Source organism: Rhinolophus hipposideros, assembly GCF_964194185.1.
Source record: "Rhinolophus hipposideros genome assembly, chromosome: 12".
Lineage (NCBI taxonomy): Eukaryota > Metazoa > Chordata > Mammalia > Chiroptera > Rhinolophidae > Rhinolophus > Rhinolophus hipposideros.
Genome location: NC_138058.1, coordinates 72,655,163 through 72,678,071, shown reverse-complemented (window position 1 = coordinate 72,678,071; position 22,909 = coordinate 72,655,163). Strand labels below are relative to the sequence as shown.

The following is a 22,909-nucleotide window of genomic DNA, read 5'->3' as shown; positions in this document are numbered from 1 at the left end:
GTTCTAAGACTTTGCAAGGCTTTGGGATGGGGTGAATGTGGTTTGCCATGTGGGGTGTAAGTCTATCTTTGGGGGCCAGACAACAGAAACCATAGCACTGTATGATTCCATTTAAAGAACATTCTAGAAACGGAAAACTATACAGACAGAAAACAGACCAGAGGCTGTCAGGGTTTAAGGTGAGGGAATAAGATGACTACAACGGGGTATAAGAGAACTTGGGGAGTTCACGGACTGTTGGATATCCTGACTGTGGTGGTGGTTACGCAAAATTATATGCCTTTGTCAAAATTCAAAATTGAACACTAAAAAGAGTGAATTATATTGTATGTAAACTGTACTTCACTAACACCTTACTTTTAAAAAATCATCAAAGAAGGTTATGTTATTTGATCCAGTAACTTCATTCTAGGAATCAATTCTAAAAACCGCAAGAAACATGGACAGTGATTTTAAACACAGCATAATTTTGTTCATAAGAACAAAAAACTTAGAGATGAGGGAATTACATACATTATAATACATTCACACAGTGGAATAATACGCAGTCAACAAAACGTTTCTAAAATATGTACTGCAGAAAAATGCTTGTGATATATTAACTGGGAGAAAAAAATTAACTAAAAAATGATATATAAGCGTCTCAACTATTTAAAATATACACATTTTTTATCTAGAAGAAAATATAGGAAGAAACTTCATGGACATTACCCGGAGTAAGATTTTCACTGATATATCCCCTCGCGCGAGCGAAGTAAGAGAAAAAATAAACATGTGGGATTACATCAAACTAAAAAGTTTTTTCACAGCAAAGGAAACCATCAATAAAACAAAAAGGGATCCTACTGTATGGGAAAAGATATTTGCCAATGATATATCTGATAAGGGATTAATATCACAAATCTATAAAAAACTTACTCAACTCAACTCCAAAAAAACAAACAACCCAATTAAAAAATGGGCAGAGGACTTGGGGAGACATTTCTCTAAGAAGGACATACAGAAGGCAAGAAGACATATGAAGAAATGCTCAACCTCACTAACCATCAGAGAAATGCAAATAAAAACCACAATGAGATACCACCTCACTCCAGTCAAAATGGCTATTATCAATAAATCAACAAACAACAAATGCTGGCGCGGATGTGGAGAAAAGGGAACGCTAGTGCACTGTTGGTGGGACTGCAGATTAGTGCAGCCACTATGGAAAACAGTATGGAGGTATCTCAGGAATCTGCAAATGGAACTACCCTATGATCCAGTAATTCCACTCCTAGGCATCTACCCGGAGAAATCCAAAACTCCAATTCAAAAATCTGTATGCACTCCTATGTTTATTGCAGCACTTTACACAATAGCCAAGATATGGAAACAACCAAAATGCCCATCGGTAGATGACTGGATTAAGAAGCTGTGGTACATTTATACAATGGAGTATTACGCAGCCATAAAGAAGAAAGAAATCTTATCATTTGCAGCAACATGGATGGATCTAGAGAACATTATGTTAAGTGAAATAAGTCAGAAAGAGAAAGACAAGTACCATATGATCTCACTTATATATGGAATCTAAAGAAAAGACTATGTGAATGAACTAATCAGAGTCAGTTTTGGGGACGCAGAGAAAAAACCGAGAGTGGTTAGATGGGTGTGTGGGAGGGGGTTGGGGATAAGGGGAAAGGTGAAGGGATTTGGAAGCAGCTGGTAACCACAAGATGGCCTCAGGGTTTTTCTTTTGAAAATTAATTTGGGGAAGGTATTCTATAATGTTGTAAAGATTTTGTTGGGTATCCGATGGACATGCGTCCTATTTGGGAGACCACCTCAGGGATACTGTGGATACCTGATCATGGCATTGTACATCAGAAGCTAAACATTAATGAATGCCAACTATAATTTTATATATATAATGTGATGGTTCAGTGTGAGGTCGGAGGGATAGTGGATGGGGGGAGGGGGGTTCACAGTATGAGGGATATAAATGATGAACGTCTAAGTATTACCTTGTTTTGTACACCTGAAACTAATAAATAAATTAATTAATAAAAAAAAAAATATACACATTTTTAAATACTAAAATGGCATTAATATAATTTTATTTTCTTTAGAACCTTCAATTCCTGATTTGTTTAGAATGTGATACTTTTATCATTGGAAAGCGGTAAGAGCTTTGTGTTAACAGTCATCGCCCACATCCAACGCCTCCATCTGCATCTGCTTCTTAGAGGACCGAGGCTAATCCGGAGTCAGGAGGGCACGCAGGATCTGGCTCGACCTGCACGTTTTTTTGCCAGCCCAGCCATCCTGGAGCCTGGCTACGCTGAGGCTCTCAAAGTTGCCCCCACCTGCCATGCTTATCCACACACCTGTCTTTGCTCACTGTGCTGCCCCCATTTTGAACACTCTCATATCCACTCTAGCAAAGCACCAACTTCTCTCGCCAGAATACAACAGTTACCACTTTCTGTCCAGTTCACCCCGCATGTCTGAGACCAGCCAAGACCACTCTCGGGGCCTTAGTTTTAGGCCTTTGCCATCCAAACTAATTAAGACGCCTAACAGTGCAACAGACAAACTTAAAGTACCTCAAGCAAACAGAAGATGTATTTTAATGATACTGGTTTATTTCCCATAACCACACTGCGGGAAAGGTGGGTGCCACTGGACCTCAAATGCCAGTACACTTCCTATTCTCTATTGGTTTAATATACTTTCACAGACTAACTTCTACACAAGTGAGAATATGGCTGTCAACAACTAGCCCCAAATGAAACAGTTTCTAAAACTAGAGAGAGCAGACTACTCATTGTTCCCAAGTCCAAAAGTCCCACAGAAGGGCTCTGACTGCCCAGATTGTATCAGGCGTCAGCCTGGAACCAACTGTAGTCAGTCAGAGGGTTGAGAGGGCATTACAAGGTCACATAGTATTGGCACTGTTTCCAGAAAAGAGGAAACTACTGTGGTCTAGATACCTAAAAATGTCCTAAAAATGTCTCCTGCACCATCTCTCACCTGGATCAACATGACAGTCTCCCAACTTGCATTTCCTTCCTCCTGTCTTTCCCCCCTCCAATCCAGTTGCCAAATGAAGCAAAATGAAAAATACAGGTCTCTTAAAATCTTCCCCTTAGTTTCCCATAAATTCGTGCTGGGAGAACAGAAGATGATGGCTTTATTGCAAGTTATTCAAGGCACTGAAAGCCTGAAGCCTCTTCCAGCCGTTGTAAAGACTCAACTCTAACTCCTACGAAAGGCTTTGCCCTGTGTAGAGCAGCGAGGGCCCAGGAACTCAGTTCTTGATCACGATGGGGAGGACATGCAGACCCTTCACAATCTGGCCCCATCTCACCGCTGCAGCCGCATCTCCTCCTCCCCTCCAGGTCCCATTCCTCCCACCCTCTACCCAAACCCACTTCCCCACTCACACCCACACCCACAGCTCCAGCCAGATTAGCTACTTGCAGCTCCTTGGCTGCCCAGTCTTTCTTCTTTCCAGGCCTTTGCACTCACTGCCTGTCAGCTTCACACAGGTGCCTGAACAGCACCTACTCCTCGGTGAGGCCGTGCGCTTCTCCTGGAAGCCTACAGTGACTGGCTGCTCCCTCCAAGGGGGCCAGTGGCCCTGCTCTGGGACCCCTCCACATCCTGGGTACACAGCTAAATGCGGACTGCTCATACCACACTCAGCTTCCCACCCTTCTCATCCTGTCCACATCTCCCCTCAACCACAAGTTCCTCAGGCAGCGCCCACCTTACGCGTAGCCCAACACCTACATAACAGGGGCTGACAAAGAGCAAAGCCATCCCTGAGGGTCAGCAGTGGGCCGGGCACGACAGACCTTGGCGTTCTCATCTGGACATAAACTATCTCACAGAACACAATCTCAGAGGTCATTCTGACCATGATGTCAAGACAAAAACAAAACCACTTGGAAATCATACCTGACCACAGACAGAAACATAAACGTTGTCCAACAGTCAGTTTCAATTGTCATCTCTTCAAAAAGGCCTTCTGCTTAAAGGCCGTCTTCCCAGTATAGTGGTAAAAAGTATGGGCCCTAGAACCAGATGGCCTGGGTTTGACTCCTGACTTTATTACTTAATATTTCATCGGCCTGGGCTAGTTTCTTGACCTCACTAAGTTTCACTGTCTTTAAATAACTGCATAGTCACAAGAAAAATGATTAAAATAGTGTCTAACACATACAAACTTGAGAACTATTAGCTATTTTACATAATAATAGGATTTTAACATTTCTTAACTACCCCCTCCTTCATGGATTCCTCTAACCTGGATTATTCTCTATAATAGGATCCTTTCTTCATTTCCTTCACAGCACTTTTCTAAATTTGTAATTTATATATTTACCTGTTTGACAGCTGTCTCTCCCACTAGGATATAAATTTCCTAAGAGAAAGCACTAGTGTCTTTTGTTTTATACCAAAGACCTAACTCCTAGAACATTTCCTGACCCACAGGAGACAGTATACTTCTGGAATGAGAGGCCGTCATTTGACTCTATTGTCTACAGCTTTTATTGTCTGGTGGAAATATAAAGTTATTCATCTTCTGCACAACTAACAAGAAAGTTAAGTCTTGACATCGTTTTTTTTTTTTTTGGAAATGGCCGATACAGCCAATAGCAAGGCTAGAAAAAAAATCTTTACATAGGTTGCAGTAAGATCATTTTTTGAACTTGCAAACAAATTTAATAGGTTAACAATGTTTTTACTTTTGGGTATATTCAAAATGCTTTCACCGAAGGCCAAATGGTTAGTAGACGCACTCTATAACGTTTTTCCCATTAGCTACTCCACCAAAGCAACAAGAGTGACTGCGCTGCCCAACATGACTAATTTCTGTGTCCTCCAGATGTGACACAATAAACTCCTGACTGTGGCCCCATGGTCCTCCGTTAGTAACTCCAGCCTCTTCTCTTTTCATTTAAGCCTCTAGCAACACTGACCCAATATACACCATCTAAAACACCATCTGTTTGTTTGTTTCTCTTTGTTTGCCTCTTCAATCTCCACTCCAACTCAAAAACGTAGCTCAGTGAGAGTGGAGACTACCTCTGTTTTGTGTGCTGCTGAATCTCCAGTACTCAGAACAGTGTCTAGCCAGCACGCAGGAGATAACCCAATATCTAAGAATGAGCAAGCATGCCTACACCAATCCAACTACCTGAAAAGCCTAACTGGCTGTCACTTTCTAACAAACCAAAAACTCCTTCAAAATCCAGCGGGGGGGGGGGGGGGGGGGGCGGGGGGAGGCGGCCCGGTGGCTCAGGCGGTTAGAGCTCCATGCTCCTAACTCCGAAGGCTGCCGGTTCGATTACCACATGGGCCAGTGGGCTCTCAACCACAAGGTTGCCCGTTCAACTCCTCAAGTCCCGCAAGGGAGGGTGGGCTGTGCCCCCTCAAACTAAGATTGAACATGGCACCTTGAGCTGAGCTGCCGCTGAGCTCCTGGATGGCTCAGTTGGTTGGAGCGCGTCTTCTCAACCACAAGGTTGCCAGTTCGACTCCCACAAGGGATGGTGGTCTGCGCCCCCTGCAACTAGCAACGGGCAACTGGACCTGGAGCTGAGCTGCGCCCTCCACAACTAAGACTGAAAGGACAACAACTTGACTTTGAAAAAATCCTGGAAGTATACACTGTTCTCTAATAAAGTCCTGTTCCGCTTCCCCAATAAACTCTTTAAAAAAGAAAAAAATCCAGCACAGGGGTCACCTCCACTGGGACCTCCTCCGTTCTCCCTCTTGATTTTCTCGTGCCCTGCCCTGCACCTTTTCAACGGGTGCACCTCTAGTAAATGGATACTTTCAGTATTGTGATTTAATAATGTGTCATAATTATTAATTTATGGTGAAATCCTTGAAAACAGGATTTTATCATTTTATGAAAAAATCTATTCATCTTTTCATCCTCATAAACTAAGTAAGGGTTGGTAGATCATCAATAAATGATTATGGAATTAATAGGAATTACATATACTATGTGCAACCTAAATTTTAATTTTATATTTGGTAAATCTCGCTAAGGGGTAAAAGAGAGTTCTTTGTACTATTCTTACAAATCTTCTGTGAGTTTGCAATTGCTTTAAAATACAAATTTAAAGCACACACACACACAAAGGTCTGACAAACCTTATTGGGGCTTCACTACAATACCAAACAAGACTGGAATAAGCACAGTAAAAGAAAAAAAAAGTAACTATAGTTATTGACCTCAACTACTGAAGAAAAGAAAAATAGACAAATCTTAGATTTTCAAATCTTATTACCTCTCCCCCAATCTGTTATGTGGATTTTATGTATATCACCTTTAGATACAGAAAACATACAATAGTTATCACTCTTACAGATAGTGGCTAAAATTAAAACCTTAGACTTCGATTCCTTAAGACTAAAATTAAGCTGAAAATTTTAATAAAATAGTTTTAAAAATCTTATAAATTGAAGGTGTTTTGCCTTAAGCTGCCCAAAAGATATCCTTTCAAACAAATCTATTAGGGAAAGGTGATCTATTTTTGTCATATAATTCTGAGAAAATGCATACAATTCTACACAGCTATAATTCAATAACAGTTCAATCTAACAACAGTTTGTTGGCAGTCTACAATTTGCAAAGCAGTGTGCTATTGTTATCACCATCTGAATAAGACATTATTCCTTCCCTATAGGTCTCATTAACGTACTGGAAGAAAAAGGGGATGACTGGGAAAAGAGGGCAATGGCTCAACTAAAGTTGGCAAAATATGGATAACTGTTAGTTGGACCTGGGGGACGGGTACATGAGGATTCTCTACCCTGTGTGTTTAGGGGGCTAATACTACCGCAGGCTTTGCTCATCGTTCAGATTATACACCTGGTCACCTCTGCATTCATCCATGCTTCACTTCTTTATTAAGTTTCTGAATGGCGGGACTGTCACAAGTTGGTACCGTCACAAATTCAGAAGCACCTACCAGTTTCTTGTACATACTAAAGAATTGATAAATGTTTCCTGAACTGAATTTGATCAAGTCACATCACATTTATTAATTTAACAGGAGAAAAGAGTCTGCCACAGCTGATAGTTACAAAATGACGCCCATCAGCCAGGCTTCTGACAAGATAAATCAAGAGTTTGATCTCAGAGCGTGCCCAGTAAATCAGATCGTGTCCCTCAAAGGGCAAGCCTCCCAGACCCTCCTTCGGTGGCTTCACCTTTGATTAGCACTGCTTTCCCTCTTAAATAAATCCTTTACACAGGTTCTATTCTCATCTGTCTTAAACAGTACCCTCACCCTTACATCCCATCTTCCTCTCATCATTCCCAGAAATTTTCTGTCAACTTCAAGTCATTCTCCCCTTCACCTTCACAAGGTCCAGGATCTTACCCCTGCCCCCACCTCTCCACCCCACCTCTGCAACATCCCGCCAACCCCCACACACTTTTGCCCAACCAAACCCTACACAGCCTTCAGGTTTCAATGTAAATATCAATTTCCCCATGAGGTTTCAGTGACCACCCCCCCACCCCCAGACCAACTTAAGAGCCTTCTCTTCTCCCTTCTTCCTCCTTTCTCTTCCTTCTCCCCCTCCTCTGGGCTCTTCCAAAAGCAGCCTTAAAGATTCACTGCAATTTATTGCAGTATCTGTTTTCCCAAGCAGGAAGTATGCCTGGCTTGGTCATGGCTGTTGCCCCAATGCCTGACATATTTCCAGGCACATAGAAGAGACTCAATGGACATCAGGTGAATGAAGGAAGCCCAGGGAGCAGGATCTCATCTGTTCTACAAATATTTCCTGAGCACCATCATGTGCAAGGCTTATGCCAGCATTTATGGGTTCCTTTCAAGGCTTCAGTCAACTTGCAGGAGATATAAGAGACCTTCATCACAAAAACAGCATTTATATATTGCTTTACAGTTTATGAGATGCTTTTATATTCATGATCTTACTTGATTTTCCAGTAATCTTATTAGGTAAATATTATTTCTCATTTTACACATAAGAAACAGGTTTCATACCTAAATAACTTGTCTAACATAATAGAAAAAGCAAATGATATAGCAAGCAGATAAATCCAACCTATAATTCAAGGTAGAATTGTGCTCGAGAAGCCCAAAGTGCTATGAGAGTTTAAAGAGAAGTTACTACTCCCAAGGGGTATCACGGAAGTATCATTTTGTGTTGATCCTTGAAGAATGGGTTCAACAGGTGGGAAATGAACGAAGGGCATAACAGGCAAAAGAAACAGCATGAAAACCGTGAGTGCTGACTGACTACGTGGTGTCGGCCAGGAAACAATAACATGGATGGGATATTTAAGTAAAAAGTGAGAGCTAAGACTGGAAGGTGAGGGTGGTTAGATCTGTAACCCCTTCAAAGATAAGGGCTGTGTCGCCTTCCTTCTTATATCCCCAGAACCTCCTCCTGGTCTAGAACAAGTAGAAACGTCATCAGTGACTATCAAACTGGATAACTGCATAGGCAGCTCTTAGGATCCTCCTCTTCTGTAGGACTTCGCCGGCCCACCGCTCCTGCCACCCTCAACAGCCAGGCTGTCTGCCATCAGCCATAGCAGGGACGGGCACAGGATCTGCGACATGTGCCTGCTCCAAAGATAAGCTGGGCCGGTAAGATTCCTCTCTCTAGAACTGGGAATTAGAAACCAGAGACCCGTCATCGTGGGCCATGTGCAAAATGACAGTTTGGAGACAGCCAGTCAGCAGAGACAGAACCCAACAGATAGGAATACGGAAAAAGGCTCTTCACAGGTGAGAGAACAACTATGGCCCCTGAGAGCCGCAGAAGGTGGAGCCACCGCGGAGCCTGATTTCTTGCTGTCTCTCATTCAGTTCTAGAAATCTCCTTTTCCCTGCAGTAAAGGAGTACGTCTCTGTCCCTTGCCTTCTAAACAGCCCTAATGTGGTAGTAGATAAAGCGCAGCAGTGGACAGTTCTGGAGCAAAGACAGGAAGAAGGGGAGGCACGCACAGGATCCCAGCAATGTGTGTGGCCCAAAGCAGAAAACCACAGAGAATCAGGACCCTGGCTACCAGCCGGGAGCCGTCCACACAGACAACCCACAGGACAGGGGCCAGGTGTGAGGACGCAGAAGAGATGAGACAGAGAAACTTGACATGAAATCCCGCCGCAGGTGACCACCCCGACCTACCGAAACATCCGGAAGAGAGAGTCTGCATATAGAATAAAAGACACTATGTGACTGAGTGGAGGTGAAAAGAACACGTGGAAAAGGGCTCCGCGCGACGCACAGGTGCCTGCAAGGCGCAGCCCTAAGCAGAGCCAGGCAGCTCAGGACTTTTGTCCGCGTGGTTACCGTTACCCGCCCTCGCCACCGCCCGTGCGGGTGGAGGAGGCCGGGGGCGCCCCCTCCGGCCAGGCTGGACCAGAGGCGCCCCGGAAAAGCCGAGACGGACACCGCACGCCGCGCCCGGGAAAAGGGCTGGAAGTCGCTCACGCAAAGAACGCGGAACTCGAGTCCCTCTCAGGGGCACCAGCTGCGCAGGAAACTGAGCACCGCGGGGCGTGTCCGCGCGCGTTCCTCGGGGTCCTGCCCCGGCGCACTCCCTCCGGGGGACCTGCGGAGGGGCCAGAAGGCGACCCTCGCAGGGGCCTCGCGGCAGGATTCCCGCGAAGGTGTCCCCGCCGGTCGAGCCCGAGAACAAAGAACTCGCCGGGCCCCGGCCTGTCTCAGCCTCGACTCGGCCCCGGACCCGTCCGGCGCCTCTAGAACCCGTTCCCACGCCGGAGCCTCCGCGGTGTCCACGCGCGACCGTGACAGACACGCAGGGGAGCCACCCGAATGGGTGGGAGCCACACCCCGGGCCGGCGCCGCGGGCTCTCGGAGGGGACGGCACACGCGGCCGCCCGGGGACGGGCGCCCCCAGCGGCTGGCAGACGCGGCTCCGGGACGGGCACTGATGACAAAAGATGCCTCGTGGGCGTACATCTTTCCGCGTGTCAACCCAGCGTGCCAGCAGCTCAGTCCCACGTCGCCGGCGGGCCACGAAGCCGCTCCCCCTGAGCGAACCCCGGCAGCGAGGCAGCCGGCGGCTCGCGGGCGCCGCGCCGGGCAGTGCAGGCCGCGCGAGAGCCGCCGCCCCCACGCCCGGCCTCGCCCTCCCCGCCGGGCCGCGGCCCCCGCCTCCTCCCCGCTGGGCCCGCAGAGCCGACCACCGCACTCACCGTCTCACACGGCGGCCGGAGGACAGCGCCGGCGGAAAGGGCCCGCTTTGCCGCAGGCGCCGTTAGAAGCCGGGAAATGCAGCGGCGGCGGCTTTCAGCGCGGCGCCCTCAACACACCCGGCGGCCATTTTCCACCGTCTTCCAGAACTGACAGATCACGTGGCCCCGAAGCGGGGGGCGGGGTGGCCACGCCCCCAGAGGGCGGAGCCAGCACGCAGGAGGCAAGGCCGCAAGGGGCAGCGGGCGGGGGTGGGCGCTTGGTGGAAGGGCCTTTTAGCTGGACGGGCGGCGGGCGGGGGCAGGGCTGTGACTCACCAGGCCCTGCCGCCCTGGGCACCTTCCCTCTGGGCTCTAAATACCTACCGTGTTCCCCAAAAATAAGACCTACTGGGATAATCAGCTCTATTGCATCTTTTGGAGCAAAAATTAATGTAAGACATGGTCTTATATTATACTATACTATAGAAGACCTGGTGTTGTATTATATTATATTACAATGCGTTATATACCGGGTCTTATATTAATTTTTTGCTCCAAAAGATGCATTAGAGCTGATTATCTCACTAGGTCTTATTTCAGGGAAACACAGTAGGGCCACTGAGCACTGGAAATGTGTGGCTAGTTTGAACTGAGAAGAACCAGCTGTACATATAAAACAATAAAACCAACTGTGAAGACATAATTAGAAGAAAATATATGAGATCACTGATTTTTACATGGGCTATGTGTAAAAATAACGTTTGGGATAAATTTGGTTAATAAAACACTATGAAAATTAACTTTACCTGTCTTTTAAAAAATGTGTTTTAATTTGAAATTTTAATTGAAAAATAAAAATTTCTGGCTCATCTGTGTGGCTCCCATTCAAACCTAAGGCATATTTTAATCAAAGACTAACAATTGTCTTAACTCAGTGAAGACACTGTGACACACAGTTCCTGGTCACTCACTCGCTCAGCTTCACTGCTTGACTGAATGAAAACAATTCCATCTTTCAGCCCCTTCTCACTGTATGCCATCCCCACTCAGCAGAAGGCAAGACTGCGTCCGCTTTGAGGCCCTGGGACATGTAAGTAATAGCACCAGACTTCAGTATCACCAGCTCGTCTCACCAGCTCGTCAATGATGAGAATCTCGGTTCTCCCCAGAGTGTGTCAAAGTGAGGCTCCCTTGTTTCCCGGTCAGCACTGCGCCGGGAGGCATGCGGGTGATACGGGCCTAGGATGATTTGCTGCAGGTGACACAGGTTTCTGTTGATGTACTCATGAAGACCATGTCTGCAGGATCCCTAGTGCAGATCCGGGATACTGAGAGGAATACATGAATCATTGCTTTGATAATATTAAGCAGGCATGTGTGACGAAGCGCTGCAGCATCTGCTGTCAACAACAGACAAAAGGAGGCCTTACGGTTGTGAGATTCTGCTTTCAGGTACCATGTTAGGTGTCCAATTGGGTACCTTTGCAGGTACCGATTAGAACAGAAGTGTTTTTCAGAATATCTCAGTATTGATGAGTGCCCCTATAAATCCCGAGTGTGTGGGGATATGGGGAAGGGCATTCTGTAGGACCCAAAACACCACCGAGAAGAGTGTCGAAAGGCTCGCGACAGATGAAAGACCAAAGGAAGAGGTGCGTCAGAGTTCACTAAAGGAAAGATAATGGCATCAGGGAGCTGGTGAGGAAGACCAAATTGAATGAATGAATTTTAAGAAAAAAAACATATGGCACAAAACATATGGCATAAATAAGTTATCCAAAAGCATTGAATTATAATCATTCCAAGATGTTTCTTTCATTCCATTTTGTGTGCTGCTAATGGAGAAAGATGGGAGGCATAGTCTGAAGGCGTGAATGGTTTAGTTTTAAAACGTTTCGGCTATGTCTGGAGCTTCAGTACAGAGGATCAGGCAGAGCTTAAAGAAAAAAAGTCTCTCTTCAAGAAAACTGAGATCAGATCCAATATACTCAGTAAATATTCACGATTTTCCCATGATTTGAAATAGATTATTTTAAACTGATACAAAAATTGACAAAAGATCTGTTCTAAACAATGTATTGAACATTGACATATGGTAATTTACTAATTAGAGAAAAACAGGCAACACTTACTTCTGGAAGTTGTGAAACTGTAATTGTGCAGTTAACTGGATTGAATCAATGGTGAAAATTTGTAGACTTTGTGTCTTTACCATTATTTCAGTCTGATCCCCTGAGCACACCCAATTTTATGCCTATGAAGTAGCCACTTTTGGAAGCAAATTCACTTTTAACAGGGTTCCATTTATTTAAAAACAAAACAAAACAAAACAAAAACTGAAGGTATACAAAATGAATACACACCTGAAAGTATTTTCTGAGGGAACTATTCATCTAAGCTACAGTATTAATAAGCACCAGGTGGTTTTAAAGAACAATTGCTTGTAGATACCTTTTAAATAAACATTTTACATAAAGTTTACTTTATTATACACCCAAGTAGTGCTTCTCAAAGGGCAGCATCACTTCTTGGCTGAAGGAGTGAAAACAAATCATCTTAGGGGCTTTTCAAAATGCAACACTATCCACCCCTGGAAAAACATTCTAATACAAGTCTTTTTTTCTTTTTTTTAAGTATCCTACAGACTTCAAATTCTAATAAAGTAAATATCAGTCTTTAATAACTCACATAAACAAAAATTTCTTTGGGGGGGTTCCCCCTCTTTTTCAGAGTAAAGGGGTCTTGAAACCCCAAACTGAGAAAACCACTGTGGCTTATCCTTAGCCATAGATGGTCAGTTTCTGGCTCTGAGCTCATAAAGCACCAGTGTGAGGGAATGACCCCAGGCTGCTATATAAGGCCCTGGCTGGGCTGAGCTTTCCGTCAGTTATAGCCCAGGAAGCTGATTTGTGGTGACCTGTTGGACTTGGACCTTTTAGCGTGTTTTCTCCTTGTTCCCTTAGTATATACAGCGTAGTTAGTATAGTTGCTGTTGTTTATTAGCACAGTAATATAGTTGATACAGTTAGTATATTTAGTCAGCGTAGTTAGTGTGGTTTTTGTTTATTATCACTTAGTAATATTATAGTTAGTAGTGTCAGCCTAGTTAGTAGTTATTGTTTGGTAGCACAGTTGGAGAGCGTAGTGAGTGTCAGTGAGTGTAGCTCGCGGGTCACCATGGCACGTGACATCAGAGACATCCGCGTTGACCAGCGGCCCATCAGTGCCCATTACAAGCTCCAGAAAATCATCGGGAAGGGCGCCTTTGGCAAGGTCGTGTTGGGCGAGCACATTCTGACCAAGACGAAGGTGGCTGTGAAAATCATCAAACATGGGGTCTCCAAGAGAGTAGGCAGATCTCTCCTGCACGAAGTCCGCTGCATGGCAGACCTGCACCATCCTAACATCGTCCAGCTTTTCCACGCGATCAGCTCGGCGGAATTCCTCTACCTCGTCATGGAGCTCGTGCCCGGAGGCGACATGGTGGAGTACCTGTGGGACCATGGCTGCATGTCGGAGGCCACGGCCCGCGGCGTCTTCCGGCAGCTGGTGTCCGCGGTGCACTACTGCCACGAGAAGGGCATTGCTCACCGCGACCTGAAGCCGGAAAACGTGCTGTTAGATGTTCACATGAACGTTAAACTTATAGACTTTGGACTTGGAGCTTCCTCCAATGTCCACCAACTCAGCACGTTTTGTGGCAGCCATCTGTATGCAGCCCCAGAACTGTTCGTAGGCAAAAAATATAATGGCTGTGCCTCGGACACCTGGAGCCTGGGCGTGCTGCTGTACCAGATGCTCACCAACACCCTCCCTTTTGAGGATAACAGCTATGAAGAGCTGCTGGAGAGGTTAGGCCGTGGGGTGTATGATTTGCCATCTTATCTATCCATCGAAGTACAAAATCTCCTCAAAAAACTGCTCGCACCCAAACCTGAGCATAGAGCAAACCTGAAGGACATCATGCCAGATCCTTGGCTCAATATGGACCAAGAGGAAGAACTGAAGCCATACGTTGAGCCACCCAACGTCATAGAGCCCAGGGTAATAGAGCAGATGGTGAACCTGGGCTTCCGTCAGCAAGACATCAAGGACACACTGACAAACAACACCTACAATAACATCAAGGCCACGTATTACATCTTACACAGACAAATCCCAAAATGCTCATATCATACCATCAAAGTCAAGCCCTTTCGTCCTCCTGAGCTCCAGAGCTGCAGTCCCTCCCCAGCCCAGGAGGGTCAACCAGAGTGGTCCAGTTCCCAGAAGGTAGAGCAACAGCCTGCGGAGCACAAGCCAGCGCAGAAGGCCCAAGAGTCTGGCGGTCCTTCAGCCACCCTGGAGTCCAGCTCTTCCATTACTGAGTCCAGGACCACCAGCCCCCCGTCCAGCACAGGGGCCAAGGCCGCCAATCCTGAGCCCAGCTGGGGGCCCAAGAACGCCACTCCCAAGCTCTCCTCTCCCCGGTACTGTTGGGGCTCCAAGACCGTCACTCCCGAGCACAGACCAGGCTCCAGGACGGCCACTCCCGAGCACGGACCAGGCTCCAGGACGGCCACTCCCGAGCACGGACCAGGGTCCCGGTCCACCATTCATGAGCTCATCCCTGGTTCCAGCACCACCACCCTTGGCCCAGCACCCCAGCATCTCTCTAGCCACAGCACCACCAGCAGCAGTGGAAACCTAGAAGAAAATAAACAGGGCCGGGGCCATGTGGCTAGGAGATGCTTGAATTTTTTTAGGAAGATATTCTGTCTGCCACCAAAAAAGGGGTACTGCAAACGGAGTAAGGTAAAGCCCCTTTAGACTCTGGTAGGCAGAGGCAGGGCTAGAACAAGACTCCGGGGAGGTCAAGCCAGGCTCCCTGCATTTTAGGGGCTGAACTAGATAAAGCTGAGGCCTTCAGAAGCACCTGCTTGGAGGATGGCCTGGAGCTCCCTGGCAGACAAGACAAGGGACCACCCTCACTGCAGGTCTACCACTTCGGCCCCCAGCTGGGTGCAACTTCAGAGACTGGACGGTTTTTCCTTGGGTCCTTCCTCCCTCCCCTGCTTTGTGGGAAAGGGATGTATGGTTCTTACTTGGTTTTCTAAACCTTTCAATAAATGTCTTACTTCAGAAAGATGTATTGGGTCCTCTTGTTTTGCATCCTCCAGCTTGAGGAGCGCGGAGTGATGTAATACTTGGACTTAATCGGCACAACTCTGCACCTTTGCACGGTGTACCCTCTTGGTCTTCTGTTCCCTTGGCTTTGAGCCCTCAGCTCCCTTGTCCATGTCTCCTTTGTGGCAGGGTGGTGTTGCTCGCCCACAGAGCACACATGCTGCCTTCTTCCTGTGGACGCTCAACTGGAAGGAATCACAGTTGGTCCAAGTCGGTTATGGCAACCACTCCCCTCCCCCAACCCCCTGCTAGCGATTGGATGAGGCAAGGACTCATGACCCAGTTTTGGCCAATGAGATGTTACAGAAGTCCACAGGGGCTTCCGTGAGAGATTCTCCTTCCTGGGCGCTCAGTGATGTCAACAGGAATCATCTCCCCTGACCTGTTGGCTTTGCGTCCTTCCCTCTGTGCTGGCGTCGTTCTCAGGTGGTCTTTCCCTTTATGAAAGCAAGATGCCCACCAACTGCCCCCGGACGACGTCATATCCTGTCAGCCAACGGAAATAGAGCGTCTCTTCCCCATGATTCCAGCACTGTCCAAAGATGTGCATCTCTAAAGTGACATTAGCTGCAAACCGCCCTGCATCCCATTCTCCTCAGAGGTCAGAGCATGGTTGGGTCACCACAATTGGTGAGAATGGAACATTTCCCTGAAATGCATTGGAGCACAGAGCAGGAATAAACCCAATGGTTTAACACTCCATTCAGTACAATCCTCGTCCAGCTCAAGATCCTACCACCAGCTCAGCTGAATCAAAGAATGGAGTCTAATACTTGGCTGGGCTGGTTGTACGCATAAAAGCTGCCATAGAAATGACCTTAAACTCAGGGTCATTCAAACCCTTACAGAGTTGGGTAGAGAGAAGCAACATTGATGGGATTGCTTGAAGACAAATGGTCCCATTTTACCTCTGCAGGGGGGCTGTCAGTGAATGAAGATCTATTTGGGCTGAGTTGATGTGGGTGAGAGAAGTGAATCTATTCTGCCCCCGGGTAAGAGGTGGGCCGTGCACAGGAGCCAATGCAGCAGGAAGTGCTCTCCAGCAACGCGTTCACTTTGTGGAAATGAAAATCCAGTGTTACCTGTATCGGGCGTCACAGTTGCTCAAAATCTGGATTTTTATGTGAACTTGCCTGATTTTTATGTTAGGATATAATTTTAAAAACTAGACACTGGGAACTAATTCTGTGGCGTGAGGACGCCATACCTATAGGTCTCAGGAAGCCCGTAAGTTGCCAGTTTGCGACCTCGGCTCCAGGTACCCAGAAATCCACTGAAATGTAGAGCCAGACATGTGGGGCCATTTGCTGGGTGCCATCGTATACCACCTCCTTCCAAATGTCCTATGGATTGCTGTTCTATGACTCACTGGGCTTTGGGGTTCTTTGGCTCATTTTTCATGCAGTGAGAACAATGGGAGGATCTTATGAAAAGTAGCCCAGTGGAAATCATCCCAGTCTTGAGTGTTAGGATGTTTATTCACAGACATTGATGATTATGTGATGCCATGTGCTTGATAAGATCAATGAGAAATGTCTGCTTCAGTTTTATCATCAGAAATAAATGTGCTTTAAGGGGCAAAGAGTTTGTTTTTGTATCTTATCGACTCTGTGACTGTCACAGTTCATGTCTGCAGCTGTCGGTGCTAGAAAAGCAGAAGGACTCTGTGTGTGAGCACTTCTGGGAACACCCTCCTTTCGTTCACTCACTTTCCTTTTGTTTAATACCTTGTTTCCCTGGAAAGAAGCCCTAGCCCGACAATCAGCTCTAATGTGTCTTTTGGAGCAAAAATTAATATAAGACCCGGTATATTATATTATATTATATTATATTATATTGTATTATATTATATTATATTATATTATATTATATTATATTTATTATATTATATAGACCTGGTCTTATATTACAATAAAATAAGACCAGGTCTAAGAGTAAGTTTTGCTCCAAAAGATGCATTAGAGCTGATTGTCCAGCTAGGTCTTATTTTCGGGGAAACACAGTATATCTTTGACAAGTGCCCCAGGCAATATTTTCTTCATTGTCAATGTCACTCTTTTTATTATGGTTAATTTATAATCCCTATTCACCCTTATAATCAAAGCTTATGCAGAGAACTAAATCACAATTGTAATTTAGGAAGACAATAAAAATACATTGCAAATGAAGGTCAGTTCCAATGCCTTTCTCAGGAACCCAGAAGCAGGTCTCTGCCTTCTCTGAACCCCTGAGGCATCTCTACTCCTGGTGGAGAATGCCCATCGGTTCCCTCTCTTCCTCACTCCCCCATCCCTGCCCCCATCTCTGCAGAGGAACCTCAGACTTCCCCGTGGCCAAATGCAATTGACAGCTTTCCATTCACAGCCCTTTTGTTCATGACTCCCTCCTGGAAATATTCCCCTCCCTGGGCTCCTGTGACTCAAATTCTCCTAGCTTTCTTTCCATTTCTCTGGCTGCCCCTTTCTGATTCCACCTCTCTTAAATCGGTTGTTTACAGAGCTGGACTCATCTCCGTCCCCTACCTAATATGATCCCGCTGTGGTTTTGTTCCTGTGTGGGACCTGGCTCCTGCCCCCATGCACCAGAGACAGGAATTGAGAAGTCATACAACTCACCCTCCTCCCTCCCCAATCACCCAGTCAGCCCACCACCTGACTGTAGCCACTTTCATCATTCCTGGTCTGGTTAAAGGCTTCAGAAGCTCCCACCAGGACAATTCGAAAAGCCCCCAATCACTGCCCACTGGTGCTCCACTAACCACTTCCCCGGAGATTGGAGATCATGTCACATCTTTGATTAAAATTCCCAATAGCCTTCCATTTCCATAGAACAGTTTCCCTAATAGTACTTAACATGCAGTATCCTCAGGAGCTGGCCCCTGCCTGACTTCTCACCATTGCTCTGTCCACTACTCTCCTCTCATCCTGCCCCACCCCCAGGCTGGCGATATTTACAGTTTCTGGAACATTGGGCCATGCTCTTTCTCCTTTCCGTTCTTTTCCAAAGTGTTGTTTGCTCACCTGAACATTCTTTCCTGCCTCTCGTCCAGCTGATTCCAGCAGGTGAATTCTAGTTGTTTTTTAAAGATACAACTTAAGCATTTTTGTGCAGCTTTCTGGATGACCTCAAGCAGACCTGTCATCCCACCTTCTGTATTCACCTTTTACACCCTAGTGTCTAGGACAGTAAGACTCAAAAGTATGTATCAAAGCATCTTTAACCTGTTTACTTATCTTCCCCCACTATGAGGCTCACTCCATCCTTATTCCATATCAACCCCTCTCACCCTATTCGGGACCGTGTCTGGCCTTGGCAAACCTTTAAGGAAGAAACCACACCATTTACGACTCTGTCACATGCTTTGGAGCACACTCTGTCTTTGTCACATGCGTGTCACAGCAACATCTGATGGAGCCATACTCCCTGTTAACTTTTTTCATGAGTTGCCAGGTTGATCCACTGAGAGATGCTTTACCATGGGTCCCAAGCTCAGCATCTTCGTTGACCTTTGTAAAAATCAAGACTTGACATTTGTTGGGGATTTAAAAATATCTCTCTGGCTGATTCCAACGAAACACCATTCTCAGACTTTGGTTTTGGTCCCATTGTGTCCAAATCAGTGATTTGAAATATGAATATCCCTTTTTAATGTTGAGCAATGTGTGAGGGTCTACACAGGATAGCAGGTGGCCTTTTAGTAACTGCTGATTCAGAGAGCGAAAAGATTGGAACTTGTGGTTTCATAGGGATCTGTCGCCCCAGGAAAGGAACCTGTGCTCTAAACATAAAGAACTACAGTAGTCCCCCCTTATCCACAGTTTCACTTCCCAGGGTTTCAGTCACCGGTGGTCAACCTTGGTCAAAAATATTAAATGGAAAATTCCAAAAATAAACAATTCAAAAATTTAAAATTGTGCACCATTCTGAGTAGCATGATGAAACTTCACACTGTCTCACTCCATCCTACCTGGGCTGTCAGTCATCCGTCATCCCTTTGTCCCGCAGATGCACACCGCAGTCGCTCCCCGCCCCTTGGTCACTTAGAGGCCGGCTGTATTTTCAGATGAGCTGCGGAGGTTAGCAGTGCTTGTGTTCGAGTCACCCTGATTTTACTTCATAATGGCCCTACAACCATTCACATAACTATTATTACAATATATTGTTACAATTGTTTTATTATTAGTTATTAATCTCTTATTATGCCTAATTTATAAAGTCAATGTCATCATAGGTATGTACATACAGGAAAAACATAGTATATATAGGGTTCGGTACCACCCACGGTTTCAGGCATCCAGTGAGGGTCTCGGATTGTGTCTCCTGTGGGTAAGGGGGGCTACTCTATCTGCATAGTCAGCAAGGCATTTGACAGGTCCTCGATGAGTCTGCGGACACATCAGAGGCTGGGTCAGAAGGCGCTGAAAGATCTCAGGGCAGCGGGTAGTTAGTGCGATGATGGCTCAGGGAGACAGGTTTTGAAATCCTAAGTGCTTTCCCCTTTGGAACACCATTCCTGTGATAATCCCCCTTTCCAACCTGCCTCACCACTCCCCACTCCCAACCCTTCACCCATAATTTCTGTACCTCCAGCAGCATCGCCTGGTTAATGAAAGTGCACCTCCACACAAGCCCAGGAAGCTGGCTTTAGGTGGGACCAGCCTCATGCTCAGACTAAGCTCTGCCCACCACATGTGAGCCATGCCAAGGGGCAGTAAACCAGCAGGACCAGACTCCTGTCTTGGGGGAAAACGGAACACAACAGTAAGCAAGGGAGTGGGGGGAGGACAGGAAGGGCTGGTCCCAAGCACCACCACACTGCCGTGGGGGTTCTCAGTCAAGGGCCTTGCAAACCGGTCCAGAGTGGGACATTCAGTCCCAGACATAGAAAAGATGATTGCCTGTGCCATCTGAACCTCCTTCCTGCCTTTTCCCCCACAAAGAAAAATCCCTGAAGATATTCAGTGCACAAGCTGTTCTTTGGGGAATATTTTCAAAGCAGTCCAGATAACAGCTTGGGAAGAAGCTACTAGAAACAGGCTGTACTTTAGCCCACAATTTTAATGGAGGGCAAGAGGAGGGTCAGATTCCAAGCGTGGCAGGGTGGGACAAAGAAAGATTCCTTAAGCAGGGTTCCCCTTTTCATCACAGGTCTGAACGAGGGGAGGAAGAAGCCTTGCGTCTAGAGGTTTTATACTATTCCAGGCCAGGCATTTCATTACTAACGTGGGGAAATTGGTAGACGAACAGTGACTCGGTAATATTTTGTGAGCTAAGAGTAATGAGGAAATATTGTGAAAATTATGGGACCTACTCAAAATCTCACCCTGGGCTGGGAAGCAAGAAATAGCATTTGCGGGAGCAGTCCTGATAAAAAATAAAGTTGCTTTATAATCTCACTGTGTCACATTCTCCTCTGTCAACATAATGGTTACATTCCAAACGTTATATCTATTTTGATAATAAATGGTTCCTAACTCATGCCAAATGCTGTTTATTCCTTTCATACTTACGGACTCTCAGGCTCAAATCTTGCAATGAGATAATGTGTGTATTTAATGAGATAAAATACAACTGAAATGCTTTCTCCTCCGTTCTGTCTCAGCTACCTCACCCCTCCACTATCACTGGTCTTTCTGTGGTTTGTGCAGCTTGCCTAAAATCTTTCTGGCAAACACACATCCTAAGGTTTCTTGCTTCAGTGGAATCACTGAAATCACTTCAAGAATCTGGCTTTTCTACTTGTCATGTGGTATGATAGCGAAGGAAAAATATGAGTTATCTTTCCATTCCTCACCACGCTCCCCATCAAAACTGTAATTTTAATCACCCTTTCATCTTTTTCTGCAATATCAGCATACCGGAATGGCGATTTCAGCAGTCTAATCTTTTTGCGTGGTTTCCATCTCATTGTATAAAATTTTCCATAGAAATTTTAGGATGTTTTTACGCACTATCTTGTTTTAAAATTTGTTTTTCTCTGATTATAAAAGGCATATGTATGCATTATAAAGTGCTTGGAGAATACAGAAACATTTGAAGAAAAGATAGGTCCCCTAATCTCATCACTTGGAGTTCCCTGACCTCTTAACAGAGACCTGAAACAAAAAGTTTGTTGATCAAAGTCATTATTTTAAACATCACTATTGAAAAGAGGAGGGGCTCCTGACATGTCATTTTCTGCCTTAATTGATCATGGTTGTGGCCATCACTTCTCATGATATCTTTGCCAGTATGCTCCCTGACCCTTGTATTCAGCTTCTTCCTTCTAAATAAAAAGCATGTAAAGGAACATTTTCTCATCTCTGGGATGGCACCAGAAGGAAAAGGAATACGTGACAGGACTGAGTTAAGAACAGACACAAGAGGGGCCATAGGAGAGGGGCAAGTGTAAAACGCTGTGTGTAAGTGGGGGGTAGAGGGGAGAAAAAGCGAGAGAGTTGGAGGAAAGATAGAGTTATACCTGAGTTAATATCAGTTTATATGCAAAAGACTTCAGGTTTTAGTTGACTGCAAGCTCAGCGTAAGTTCAACACGGTTGTCAGTAGGGCAGGCCCATTTTCATGTTGCCATCCCACTGCCTTACCACAGCTGTTTTAGACTCTCTAAAGCTTTTTTCATCATCAAATTCTTGCTAACAGACTGAAGATTTGGAGCCTTTCTTCACAAGAGTACAACCTAATTAGGGAGGTGGGTAGTATACTAACAGGAAATCTTATCAGCCCAAAATAGCATAGGCTAAGACCCAAGGACATGACAGCTCAGAAGAGTGGGTGGTCTCTGGGGATTGGTGGGACTTGAGCAGTGCCCCCAGAGAAAGGAGGAGGTGAGAGGGCATCAAGACGAAGACGTGACTAAGAGATGGGAACGGGCACTGCGTGGTCAAGGAAACGCCATTCAACACACACAATGCAATATATACAGGAGGTATTACAGAAGTGTACACTTGAAACCTGTATAATTTTACTAACCAATGTCACCCCAATAAATTTAATAATTTTTTAAAAATTAAAATAATAAAAAGATTGACATCCAACTGCACTCATTCAGAGTTTCACATTAAAAGTATTTTTAGGGTAACATGAAGTTAGTAAGAGGTTCAGTTCCTTCTTCCCCTACTTGAAATGTTGGAACTTTTCCCATTTCCAGGCTTCTTGCCTAGTAGCCGCTGAAGCTAAAGTTCACTTATCAGCACAGATTCCCGTAAAAGAAAACAAGGGCTGGAACAGAAGAGATAGTTAACATTGGATTAGGTCCACTGTGGATTTTTTTAACCCCTTCAATTCTATGAGACTGTGAATTAATGTTTAATTTTATGGTGCCATAAAAACTATGTCATTCAGATCTGCTAGTCATATGTTTTGAAATTTCACCTGTCTCCTATCTTAATCATGAGATTTAGTTTCATTTGATATTTTAAATTATTAAGCAGTTTTTGCTCGCTAAATATACTTGAAACATTTAGGTAAGTACATCACTTAACATAGCATTAGATTCAACTAATCTTATTATTAATGATTCTATTTTATCTCTATAATTTTTCCTCTAATTTTCTCTAAAACCAA

The 22,909-nt window shown here is 45.4% G+C and overlaps 1 protein-coding gene across 12 annotated transcripts in view; it reads right to left on the bottom strand.

Moving 5' to 3' along the window:
• Positions 1-10,374, bottom strand: part of KIDINS220 (kinase D interacting substrate 220) — a 91,717-nt gene extending 81,343 nt beyond the window's left edge. For 9 of the 12 annotated variants that reach the window (XM_081069342.1, XM_081069349.1, XM_081069353.1 and 6 more), the window contains exon 1: positions 10,203-10,369. The gene's annotated coding sequence lies outside the window, so the exon portion shown is untranslated. Of the gene's footprint in view, positions 1-9,168; positions 9,845-10,202 lie in introns of those variants that run through there. The other 3 variants (XM_081069351.1, XM_081069348.1, XM_081069346.1) reach the window with 3 other exon arrangements.
• Positions 10,375-22,909: the final 12,535 nt, after the last annotated feature.